Source organism: Panthera uncia, chromosome D4 (assembly GCF_023721935.1).
Source record: "Panthera uncia isolate 11264 chromosome D4, Puncia_PCG_1.0, whole genome shotgun sequence".
In the NCBI taxonomy this organism is placed as follows: domain Eukaryota; kingdom Metazoa; phylum Chordata; class Mammalia; order Carnivora; family Felidae; genus Panthera; species Panthera uncia.
The window spans coordinates 48,711,869-48,725,446 of record NC_064807.1 but is presented as its reverse complement, the minus strand read 5'-3'; the positions used below and the strand labels follow the sequence as shown (position 1 = coordinate 48,725,446).

Below are 13,578 nucleotides of genomic sequence, written 5' to 3'. Positions count from 1 at the left end.
CATGGCTCCCAGGACCTTGCCTCTCCCTGCACTTCTTTCTCCCTGACTTGAGAAACTGTTTGGGGATGCAAGTGAGTGGGTGAATGTGAGTGCAAGGCTGTTAGAAGGATTATCTCAAATCTGTTCTAATTTATATTAAAAAGCAAAAGATAAACCAATTATAGATTTGGAGTTTTTTAAAAAAAATAGTAATGAGTCACTTGCTACATATCTCACAGCCAATCAGGGCACATCAGTGTGGCATGACATGTGTTGGCGTTTTAGAAATTAATCCCAAGCCACTGGGGAGAATTTTATCACTCGTAACTTTTGGGGAAGAAGAAAGCACATGAGTTGAGATCATAAGATAGCCAGCCCTATTAGGAGAGGAGCTCATGGAAATAAAAATTGCATAAAAGTGTATAGTGTTACTTATAAGGTATTACCCCTGATGCCCTCCCTCAGTGACTAATGTAAAATACTTATTATTTAAGTTGAACCATATGAATGGAGATATGGGACATCTTTAGCTAAAAATGCAATTTCATATGGTTCGAACTAATTAGTTTGTTAATGTTTTCTATTCATCTAAAATGCACTTGGAAATGAGCTATAAGCACTTGCAAAAATGAGAAAAGCAGCATAACGCTGTTTTTTTTGTGTGTGTCCCTTTTAGTGACTTTTTTCTCAGAACAAGTGTGCTCATCAATGAGCCTGTTGATCTTGTTTGCACATCCTTAGCCCAGCACTGGTCTAAGAGCTCTCTTGGGGATACGGAGACGCCTGGGGTAGCACTGGGCAGTGCTACAGTCCAGATGCAAGAATAAGATACACCTGGAAAAGAAAACATTTGATACTTACTAAATTATGCAGTCCTGCCCAAAAAGAATGGCTTGTCTGTCACTGTTGTTCCTCTTGTCTGGCCATATATGTATTTTGAAAAGCTTTGTATTTCAAAAAATAATTTTATATTTATAAAAGAGTTGCAATGATTGTACAAAGATACACTCAGCTTTCTGTGATGTTAACATCTTACATAATTATGGTACAACTATCGACCTAAGATATTACCGCTGGTACATTTACTATTAACTAAACTACAGATTTTATTCCAATTTCATAAGTTTTTCCATTAATATGCATTTTCTGTTTCAGGGTCCAATCTGTTGACAGTACAACATTACATTTAGCATATATGTGTTTTAATAATGATACTATATAAAAGTAAGAAGGAAAGCATTTTACCCATACTCAGATTATCACTGCTGTTAATATTTTGGTACATTTCTTGCCGACAGCGTGCACATAACCACACACATCAGGATCAAACTACATACCTGTTTTGGTACTCTAGTTTTATCATTTAACAAATCATAAATATTGCTCTATGTTATTAGTTACTGTTTGAAAATATGTTTAACGTGTATATAATTTTTTATCATATTGATATGATAACAAAAGCTATGTTCACATTACCAGGTTATTGAATGCTCGTGTCCATTTTGCTCTTACAAATGTCTCTGTGATGATTTGCAGTGCACATGAGCTCTGGGCAGTTTTCATATTTCTGCAGGGTGATGACAAGGAAGAATATATAATGTGAATATCTATGGATTTTCCCCTTTTATTATTTTTTTTATTGAGACATCTTTTATTGTATTTTTAAATTCAAGAGCAGCACATTTAAACTATACTGAAATCTCTAAAATTGAAAATGAAAATCTTCTCTTACTCTGGTAGACTGCCTTCCCTGAGGAAAACAAAGTATCATGAGGTCTCTGGCTTTAACTTGAACCTGTGTGCCCAAAATTATTAGGGGTGTTTCCGGCAACGGTGTAAAAATGCAGCTTCAAACCTGAGCTTTTCGTAAGTGTGCAAAGTTCCCATGGGCTCTCAGGAAGAATATCCTAGCCCCATTATCTTTTGATTTGTGGCCAAAGGCGCCTTGCGTTGGACATCCCCTGTAGTTCTGGAGGACCATTTTTATTTTCAGGATTTTGCTGCTTATTTGTTGCTGAGGAGTCAGTTTCATTACTCGGTAACAGAATGCAACACCAGGGAAAAAGGATCCCCTGACTGTCCCTGCCTTCTGGAATAGATAATTCATCCGTTCCCAGGACACTACGGCTTGCAGAGGGGACGAGGCCCAGAGCGGTCATCAGCTGACACTGTTGTTGGCCACGAGAGTATCAGGGAAGCATATTGGGACCCCTGGCTCCTACAGGCACTAGCCATGGTGACTGGACACTGGAGCACATTGTTGATGTCAGGGCTTACTACAACCAGGGAACAGAGCACAGGTAATGAAAAGGATGGCCTCTGAAGTTAGACAGCCTGGGCTCAAATCCTAGCAGGTAGGATCTAATGCCTACTAGGGATTCTCAGCTTTAAGCAAGTAACTGAGCCCCTCTGAACCTGAGCTTCTCAACTGTAAAGATGAGATCGTTATACAGGCTGTTATATAATTTGAACAAGATGTGAAAATGTTTGGTGCAGTGCACTGGGCACATAGTATGCCATCAAATAAAAGCTTGTTAAATGAAGAGATGAATGAATGAATGACTCATGGAGCCAGTTGAACACCCTACTTTTAAAATAGCATTGTGGTTGGGGCACCTGGGTGGCTCATCCGTTAAATGTCCGACTTCAACTCAGGTCATGGTCTCGCGGTCTGTGAGTTTGAGCCCTGCACCGGGCAATGCGCTGACAGCTTAGAGCCTGGATCCTGCTTCAGATTCTGTGTTTCCCTCTCTCTCTGCCCCTCCCCCACTCGTGCTCTGTTTCTCTCATTCTCAAAAATAAATAATAAAACATTAAAAATTTCTTAAAAATTAAAATAAAAACAATAGCACTGTAGCTATTTGTGTTAGAGAGCATAAGAAATATCAATGCGATGAGTTAAGTGTCAATTTCTTTTCTTCCCCAGGGTTGCAGAAAACAGAAACCAACTCCAGCTAGCTCCCATGAAAGGAATTTATTGATAGGACACCCGGGTCCTGACATCTAAGAGTTAAAATAACCAGTCTTTGGATGAGCCAGAGCCAGGCAACTCCAGGGCCCTCAGAAAAGGACAATTATGGACTTCTCTAGAACACTGACATTCATATTTCTCATTTTAGTGACCTGTAGTGTCAGATGAATGAGCTCTGGCCAGGAAGGTAGGGTCCATGATTGCTAGAGGACCCTTGTCTGTATCAGGGGCAATTCCCAAGGCAAGGGGAATATTAGGAGCTAGTAAATTTTTAAGGCTTTAATGAGGTGTAATTGTCATATAATAAACTATACCTATTTAGAATGTACAAATGGATGTATTTTCATATATACACAAAATTATATACAATTATATTTATGTTATATATTATATCTATTTATCAGGAAAACTATAACTGTGATGAAAATAATGAATATATCCATCATCCTTGAAAGTTTCTTTGTGCTCCTCTGTATTCCCCCTCTCCTACCTCTCTGTGCTCCTCTACCTGTTCCCAGCCAATCACTGATCTGCTTCTGTCGCTATAGATTAATTTGCATTTTCCAGAATTGTGTATAAATGGGATCATATAATATGTGCTCCTTCTTGTCTGTTTTTTTTCACTTGGTATAATTATTTTGAGATTCACCTATGTTGTAGCTTGCATCAGTGCTTCATTCTTTTTCAAGGCATGTAATATTCCATTGTATGGATATACCACAGTTTGTTTATCCATTCACTTCTTCATGGGCATTTATGTTGCTTCTGGTTTGGAGCTCTTACCAATAAACTTGCTATGAAAATTCAGGCACAAGTCTTTGCTTAGGTATGTGTTTTCACTTTTCTTGGGTAAAAACCTAGGACTAGAATGGCTGGGTCATATTCTAAGTGTATATTTAATTTTTTCAGAATCTGCCAAGCAGTTTTCCAAAGTGGTTGTTGCATGTGTTACATTCCCACCAGCAATGTAGGAGAGTTCCAGCAGTTCCATATCCTCACCTCCACTTGGTATGTATCCAGAACTTATTTTTAGAAAACTCTCAAAACTTAATACTAAGAAGACCAATAACCCAATTTTTAAAAATGAGTAAAAGATTTCAATAGATAATTTGCTAAGGAAGATATACAGTGGCAAACAAACACATGAAAAGATATTTAACATCATCAGTCATTAGAGAAATGAAAATTAAAAGCACAGTGGCAAGCTTATTCAAATAGCTAACATTCAAAGGAAGCTAATAATTTTACATTATTCTGCTGCCCATTTTATAGATGAGAAAACTGAGGCTCCAGGAATTAAGTGACTTGACCAAGCTATCCAGTGATAGAATTTGAATTTGAACCTGGGTCTGCTAACCCCTGCTTAATCTTGATGCTATGCCAGCAGTAGTCCTTTGAAGTAGGCTTCACAAGCAAGATTGAAAATGGGGGAACTCACTTACTACTCAGGAGTAAAATTTCCATTTCCTCTCCTGATGAGACAGGCTACCACCACTCATAGTGAACTTTATGGAACTTCAAGTTTTGATGTCTGTTTTGCCTAAATGATAGATTTTGTTTTTCTAACATCCAGCTTCGTCTAGGTGCCTCTGAGAGAAGTACTCAAAGTATGGGGATGCCCACCAAAGCTTCTTTGGTCCAATGAAGACAGAGGTCTGTTTGACCATGATCATTACGAGTATAAGTTTTGTTTTGTTTTGTTTTGTTTTGGGGGGGTGAATTCAGACAGATCTTAGTTTGAACCATAGATCTACTGTTTCTTAACTATGTGATCCCAAACAAGTTACTAAATACTTCGAGTTTGATTTCTTTGTCTGTAGACTGGGAATGATACTGACCTTACAGTGTTTTAAGGGTTAGAGGAGCCCATGTGTATACAGAGTTTGCCACAGTGTCCTGCACTTAACAGATGCCCAAAACACTATTACCATGTCACAAATAATAATATATAACCCCACTAAGAATAGGTGTGTTAAGCTTCTCACTCACTACGAAACCTACCTAAACCACAAGCTCATCACTAGCTTATGTCTCACATTTCTCTGTAGACTTGCTCCTTTCTTTAGGAAATGCTAATCCACCATTAGAGAGGATGGTATTTAATTCTATAGGAATCACTAAGTCTTAAGAAATAGTTATTCTTTAATTGTAAATGTATCCTTCAGTTAGAAATATTCTTTGAAGGGAGTATCTGTGGTTTGCCGTTGGGCCACATCAGCGGAGTACGTGCATGGATGCTCTAGAGTTCAATGATCAGATATGCAGGAATCGCGTGGTGTAAAGAAATCAAAGTAAATGTAATAAAGAGCTCCGCAGAGCACCGTTACTCACGCTCAGGTTGCTTGGCTTACAAACCTTATCAGGCACTCACACTCTGTACACTTCCTTCATCCTTTACCCGCTCTGACGCCACCAGCTCTTTTTCCAGGCGCCTGGAGGTGCTGCTTTAGCTACCAATGATCTGTTTTCCTCTGTCCTGTTATTTTGTTCCTGAAATGCAATCAGTGTTTTCAGTCTGTACTTGGGGACTACAGGGAGCTTCCTCCAAGCGCCTGGATGTAAAATTATGAGGGGAGACAAGCCAGTTTCTCTGGTGGACACCTCCAGCCACTTTCTCTCAGGTAGTCCAGTAACGAGCTGGCCCTGCAGAGAGAGCCAGAGATTGTACTGGTTGGCACCAATGCGCGTAATGTGAACTTCGCAGATGATGGCCTCTGAGTGTACAGGGTTTTTCACACTGGCAAGGCTCTTGTGGTATGGGGTGGCAGAGCACTGGGGAGGTCTTTATCCTAGAACACGACTTAAATGGTCTCCAGCTGTGCCGGTTTAAGCGGGACACACCTACCTTAAATCTTGGGATGGCCAGAGACTAGGGGACTGCCTCCAACATGTTCCTTGAGCCCAAATGTTGATACTTTCATCATTGTGTGTCATTGTGGTGTTTGACCCTGTCTCTTTTGCAACAGAAAAATACTTTATACTTTTTTTTTTATAATTTGACTTAAAAACAAGCTTATAACACTTTAGAGTGGAGATGCTTAGATTCAACCCCAAGGCCTGCAAGATATACTCATAACTCATCTGGTAGATCCATTTATTCCTTTTTTTAAAAAAATTGTGTAAAATACAGGCAACATCAAGTTTACATCTTTCCCATTTTTGAGTGTGTGGTTCAGTGGTACTAGATACATTCATACTGTTGTGCAATCATCACCACCATCTGTCTCCAGAATTATTTTCATCTTGCAAACTGAAACTCTATACCCATTAAAGAATAGCTCCCCATTCCCTTTTATCCGCCCCTGACAGCCACTGTTCTTTCTGTCTCTGTGATTGTGCTTACTCTAGGTACCTCATGTCACTGGAGTCATACAGTATTTGTCTCTTTGTTCCATTCATTCTTAAGGTATGTTGACAGACTCAGAAGGTAGGAGATTTTCTAGAATGCTTGGCAAGGAAATCCATGTAGAAAGTTGGGTAAATCGTGCTATCTACCTTGATACCATTAAACACTTGTGTATCTGGTTTTCTTCATTCCAAATCCATGTTCACAAAGCAATCCTCTGATTATGTTATGGTTTCTCAGAGTAGATCCAATTAGTTGCCTCCTCTCCCAGCATCCATCCCATCCCATTTACACTGTACAGCATTGTGTCACAGTTTGGGGGGTATTGACCTCCCTAAACTCCAGAGGTGAACCATAAACCAATTCTCAGGAACCCATATGCTTTTTTAAACATTTAATTAATTAATTGTTTAATTTACATCCAAGTTAGTTAGCATATGATTTCAGGAGTAGATTCCTTAATGCTCCTTACATATTTAGCTCATCCCTCCTCCCACAACCCCTCCAGTAACCGTCTGTTTGTTCTCTATATTTAAGAGTCTCTTATGTTTTGCCCCCTCCCTGTTTTTGTATTATTTTTGCTTCCCTTTCTTTATGTTCATCTGTTTAGTATCTTAAATTCCTCATATGAGTGAAGTCGTATGGTATTTGTCTTTCTCTGACTGACTAATTTCATGTAGCATAATACCCTCCAGTTCCATCCACGTAGTTGCAAATGGCAAGATTTCATTCTTTCTGATTGCTGAGTAATGCTCCATTGTATACATATACCACATATTCTTTATCCATTCATCCGTTGATGGACATTTGGGCTCTTTCCATACTTTGGCTATTGTCCATAGCATTGCTATCAACATTGGGGTGCATGTGTCCCTTCGAAACAGCACACCAGTATCTCTTGGGTAAATACCTAGTAGTGTAATTGCTTGGTCATAGGGTAGTTCAATTTTTAATTTTTTGAGGAACCTCCACACTGTTTTCCGGACTGGCTGCACCAGTTGACATTCCCACCAGCATGACAAAAGTGTTCCTCTTTCTCTGCATCCTCGCCAACATCTGTCGTTGCCTGGGTTGTTAATTGTAGCCATTCTGACAGGTGTAAGGTGGTATCTCATTGCGGTTTTGATTTGTATTTGCCTGATGATGAGTGATGTTGAACATTTTTTCATGTGTCGGTTGGCCATCTGGATGTCTTCTTTGGATAAGTGTCTATTCATGTCTTGTGCCCATTTCTTCACTGGATTACCATTTTTGGGGGTGTTGAGTTTGATAAGTTCTTTATGGATTTTAGATACTAACCCTTTATCTGATATGTCATTTGAAAATATTTTCTACCATTCTGTCAATTGCCTTTCAGTTTTGCCAATTGTTTCCTTCACTGTGCAGAAGCTTTTTATTTTGATGAGGTCCCAGTAGTTCATTTTTGCTTTTGTTTCTCTTGCCTCCAAGGACACGTTGAGTAAGCAGTTGCTGTGGCCGAGGTCAAAAAGGTTTTTGCCTGCTTTCTCCTCTGAGAATTTGATGGCTTCCTGTCTTACATTTAGGTCTTTCATCCATTTTGAGTTTATTTTTGTGTATGGTGTAAGAAAGTGGTCCAGCTTCATTTTTCTGCATGTTGCTGCCCAGTTTACCCAGCACCACTTGCTGAAGAGACTGTCTTTATTCCATTGGATATTCTTTCCTGCTTTGTCAAAGATAAGTTGGCCATACATTTGTGGGTCCATTTCTGGGTTCTCTATTGTGTTCCATTGATCTGAGTGTCTGTTCTTGTGCCAATACCATACTGTCTTGATGATTACAGCTTTGTAATATGTCTTGAAGTCTGGGATTGCGATGCCTCCAGCTTTGGTTTTCTTTTTCAAGATTGCTTTGGCTGTTCTGGGTCTTTTCTGGTTCCATACAAATTTTAGGATTGTTTGTTCTAGCTCTGTGAACAATGCTATTTTAAATAACAATGTTATTTTAATAGGCCCATACTCTTTGTCACAGCCATTGACTTGGCTATGGACACTGATCTAGGCCTAAACCAATCCTCTGGCTATAGTAATTAATTAATGGACAGGTACCTACCTAAGTTGGCCCAATCAAAATGAAGTTTAAGAACTTTGATAGTTAGACAGAAAGAAGCCATCCTTATTTTACTGAAGTTGAATTTAAAAAAAAATGTGCATACATCTTATTGCTGTAAGCAGCCACTTTGTAACCATGAGAAGAAGTAATCCTAGAAGGGTCTCAATATTATGGAAAATAGAGTGAATATATGGAAAGAAACTTAATCTTTGGTGACAGCCTTAAACTGCTGGATCAGGCCTTACCTGAAACACTCCCTACCACAGACCTTTTGAGCTCTTGAGTTAATAAATTCTCTTTTTGTTTAACCAAATGAGCTGGGTTTTACTTGTTTTTAGGTACACTTTAATAGATTATCCATAAAAATCTGTGTACAGGGTCAGAAAACAATGATTAGATGGACTTTATACATTCCCTTTGGTACTAATTTCTCATTGTGAAAAAATAAAGTGTTATTTCAATTTGACACATTATTTTCTTCAGCTTGTTTAATGTGATATATGGATTCTTCCCCAGGAGGCTGACAAATTTTAATTTCTGGCTTTGTCCTACAAGGGACCACAGTAATACTGTCAAGGTAAGGAATAGTATATTAAGGGGGTGTCTTGGGAGAAGACCTTAATGACCATATATGGTCTGCCTTGAAAGCTCTACTTGAATTTGAGCTTCCATTTCATCCCTTTGAACTTCTGTAGCCACTGGAAATTCTTCTGAATATCTGTGATTGCTCTAAATTAGCGACCAATGCCAGCTGTGCTGTTGGCTACCTGGTCTCTCACACTTGGTTCCCCAATCCTGAGAGTCTCTTATCTTAGGTCCTGTTGCATTCTCTAGTTACCAAAGGGTAGCCAAGTCTGCTTTCTACAAAGCTGTGAGCCCTTTGCACGTGGCCACGATGGAAGTGATAACATCCAGCACAATGCCTAGTATATAGTGCGTTGACTCTGCATCTGAGGGCCCCCGCCTCGTTCTGTCTTTGGCAGCCCTGAGAAGGTTAGAAGATACCAAGTTCAGTGAAGGCTCAAACTTTTTCCCCATCTTGTTAGACACTCTTCCCAGTTATCCAGAGGTACTGGATGAGAATTTTTGTGTGTGGTAAAATTGTGTGTTCTCAGTGTTTCCCTCCTTCCTACTCCTCTTAAAGAGATCTGTGTATCATTTCCTCTTTTGCTGGCCCTGGGTAAAAATATACTACACATAGAACAGGAGGGTTGTTTCCAAATGGTGTACTCATGAAACATTTCTTTCTAAAAGGACTCAAGATTAAAAAAAAAAAAAGGTGGTACTGTAATTATACAGAAAATCTGAGTGTTTTTGCTTTTAATTTTACTCTAGAAGTTAAGGGCTCTTTGAATGAAGGGAGAGTTGTGGATGAAATTCTGTTCAGCCTTCCTTTAGGAAATGTTCATGGACATACGCTCCATCAGTTTTAGCTAAATGCAGAGAGGCTTGTCCTGTCACCATCAAGACAAGACATACTTGGAATTCCAGTCCATAAACATTTAAATGCGGTCACTCTAAACCTATTGTGGCCCTGACTTGTATTTTCTCATTTCTAGTGACGGGACCATTTTTTAACAGAGCATTCTGTGTGAACTGGTTGAATGGAGTGCCATGAAAGTCTTTAATAAATTATAGGTGGATTTATGGGTTCTGCTCTGGGCCAAGGTAGGTTGGCTGAGTTTAAGTGAATTGGGACATATTCATCCAGAAGTTCCAGTGGGGCCTTAGGGAAAAGAGATTCACGAATGGATGCGATGTTTTTCACCTCATAGGCTTCCTATTGTACATGGGCAACCGTTTCTAGGATTGAATAATCCCATCACATTAATGTGACACATTGTCTAGTTGGTTATTTAGAACAACTTCTTCAGAGTAACCCAAGTTACCTTTTGTACAATCATAGGAGTGAGCAAACTCTCAAAATCAGCCCCATGGTTAAAACAGCAAAGCATCAAAGCAATCCAAGATGGATGGTCCTCATTTATAGGCTTCACATCTTTAAGAACAGATACTTCACATCCTCCCTTGTGACTAGTGTTTCCCAGTGTGTATTATATTTTCTACCTCCTGTGCTCCCATTAGGAGGAAGAGATGACTATAGATGATGGGTCAGAGCTTTGCTGAGCTCGGCCACTTGGAGGGATGTCATTGGCTGTGTCAGTCTACTTGATTGTCCATACTTGTTTATAAGTAAACCTCCGGGGCGCCTGGGTGGCTTGGCCGGTTAAGCGTCCGACTTCGGCTCAGGTCATGATCTCACCGTCTGTGAGTTCGAGCCCCGCATCGGGCTCTGTGCTGACAGCTCAGAGCCTGGAGCCTGTTTCAGATTCTGTGTCTCCCTCTCTCTCTGCCCCTCCCCTGTTCATGCTCTGTCTCTCTCTGTCTCAAAAATAAATAAACGTTAAAAAAAAAAATTAAAAAAAATATAAGTAAACCTCCTGTGAACTATGCTTGTGAGAAAAATGTGAAGATGAGAGGGAGCTAGGTTCTAAATTAGACAGCAGTGTTTCCCTAAAAGTGGGGCCAAAGTGGTAGCAGAAGCTGTGTGTTTGGACATACTTGCTGGAATAACTGGGATTTTTGAAGGAAAGTTCAGAAATCCTGAAGGTTATGTATGTTGAACATGCATATTGAAAAGGAGAAGGTGCCTGGGTGGCTCAGTTGGTTAAGCGGCTGTCTTCAGCCCAGGTCATGATCTCGAGGTCCATTAGTTCGAGCCCCACGTCGGGCTCAGTGCTGACAGCTCAGAGCCTGGAGCCTGCTTTGGATTCTGTGTCTCCCCCCTCTCTGCTCCTTCCCAGCTCACACTCTGTCTCTGTCTCTCTCAAAAGTAAGTGTTTAAAAAAAATTAAAATAAAAGAAAAGGAGAGAGCTGTTCCATTTCCTGCCGAAAACAATCACATGGACTTAATTCCTACCTGAATAAAGGTGTGCATTGTGCCTCCCCTTTTCTTGACATGAGTTTCTCTTCATCTCTTTGGGATGGTTGATAATAAGAGGGGATGTCTGGTATCTGTCTTCACTGAACTTGTGTGGTCACTTTCTACTGCTCAGGACAGCGATACAGCCAAGTGACACCGCTCAGCTAATGACTGATGTTTCTAAAGCAAAACAAGGGCAATTTTATCTAAAAGAAAATTTTCTTCCCTTATTTTCCTCTTTCAGAAGATCCCTGGGAAGGCTAGAATTTATATGCTGTGTGTGCACTTTAAGAGCTCCTGGTGGATGGTGCAAAGGACAAGATAAAAATAAAGAAGGGAAGATAATGAGCAAACTCCTCTTTGTTGGCAAAAATCTTTGTTTTTCTGCCTCCAAAGTTTTCTGTAACGTTTCCATTGACCTAGAAGCTATTGTGCTTTCTGGTGAGTTTCTGTGAAGGCCCTACTCTATGGGGAGAAAGGCCAACAAAAGAGCAATTCCTGATGCATGGGATGGAATTGTCTCTTCTATAGAATCAAGTTGTAAAATGAATCTGGACATTTGTCTGGGGGTGTCTTAACACTGGAAGCAGCTTTACGCAAGTAAGAAAGAAATGGAACTAGTGATCAAAGTGTATTGATATTTTTAGGATCTTGGTACATATTGCCAGTGTGAACCCAAGAGAGGTCACAGTAGTTAATACACACACTCGCTGGGTCGGAGCACTCAGCAACATTATTACTACCTTTTACATCTTTACTAATGTGGTAGACTGAAAAAGACGTTGAGCCCGATTCAAAAGTCTGCTTACTGTATGGTTCTATTTATGTGATATACTGGAGAAGGAAAAGCTATTGGGGGAAAAATGTTGGATCAGGGTTTGGGTGTGAGAAGGATCGTGACAGGAGAGAGATCGGAGGGAATTTCTTGGGGGTAATGGAAATGTTCCGTATCTCGATTTTGCTGGTGTTTTCATGACTATATGTATTTGTCAAGACTCACTGAACTATACACTTGAAAAGGGTGAATTTTGCTGTACATAAATTATACGTCAATAAACCTGACTTTTAAAAAATGACATTGCCTTGTGGTTTTAAGTCACAGCTCTTTGGCTTTGCAGTGAAATTGAGCAGCTTTATATTTATTTGCCATTTATAGTCCTTCTTTGGAGAATTGTCTTTTCATCCCATTGCAGAATTGTCTGCAGGGTCTGAGACTTGTTCCTACTAATGGGGATAATCTTTTAATATTGCCTGTCAAACTTGCTATTTTTTTTTTCCTGAATTTCTTTTACCTTTATTTGTGACTATTTTATTTGATCTAGCCTAATTTATTGACTTTTACTCTAGTGGTTGCTTTACTTTTCTAGCAGAACTTGCTGATAGAAACTCTTGAAACACTGAAATGTTTCAGTACATGCTACTTCAGTTTCCCTTGGGAATTCATCAGGTATGGTGTGGGGAGTCTTTTCAAAATAAAAGAGGAAAACAGGGGCGCCTGGATGTCTCATTCCATTAAGTGACAGACTCTTGATTTCGGCTCAGGCCACGATCTCATGGTTGTTGAGATCTAGCCCTAAATCTCCGTGAGTGACATCTGCACCGAGTATGGAGGCTGCCTAAGAGTTTTTTTTTTTTCTCTCTCTCTACTGCCCCATCCCCTCTCGTGCTCTGTCTCTTAAAAAACAAAACAAAACAAACAACAAAACCTCCAAGAAAACCAGAAGAAAGAAACGAAAAGAAGAAAACAACTCCTCCATGCATCACTGTAATAGTTGCCCTCCTTCAAAGTCACTCACTGGGCTCATCCTGTCCTCCTGGCTCCACTGGGCTGAGCCCTGAGCCACAGCCATGGCCTCCCAGCCTCATGCTCTCCCCATGGCGTCAGCAACAGCAGCTTGGGCACAGGGCACTGCAAAGCGATTTATACTGACAGAAATCGACCAAAGCCTCAATCAGTCGAAAACCTCATTTAACACTTCCCTCTGCTCTCTGGTTTTTGGAAGTTCTGCTTTGTCCTGATTTGCTCCGTAATGGGATTGAGGGAAAAAAATAGTACCTCGCTTTTACATTTCAGTAACTACTGAATGCTCACTGTGTGCCTGGAGCTCTGCTGGGTGCTAGACACACAACGGTGGGTGAGACAGACGAAGTTTCTGTCCTGATAGAAGTTACAAGCTGATTACGCCATCGCCAATGGATGAGTACCAAATTGTGACAAAATAGTCGGAAGTTAGGGGCACCTACGTGGCTCAGTCAGTTGAGGCTCCGACTCTCGGTTTCGGCTCAGG

The 13,578-nt window shown here is 40.1% G+C and overlaps 1 long non-coding RNA gene across 1 annotated transcript; it reads left to right on the top strand.

Annotated features, from left to right (window-relative positions):
• Positions 1-2,841: 2,841 nt before the first annotated feature.
• LOC125916533 (uncharacterized) lies at positions 2,842-12,383 on the top strand. The gene is made up of 4 exons (XR_007455963.1): positions 2,842-3,958; positions 4,524-4,603; positions 8,883-8,943; positions 11,535-12,383. It is a non-coding gene; the product is annotated as an uncharacterized LOC125916533 (long non-coding RNA).
• The last annotated feature ends 1,195 nt before the right edge of the window (positions 12,384-13,578 follow it).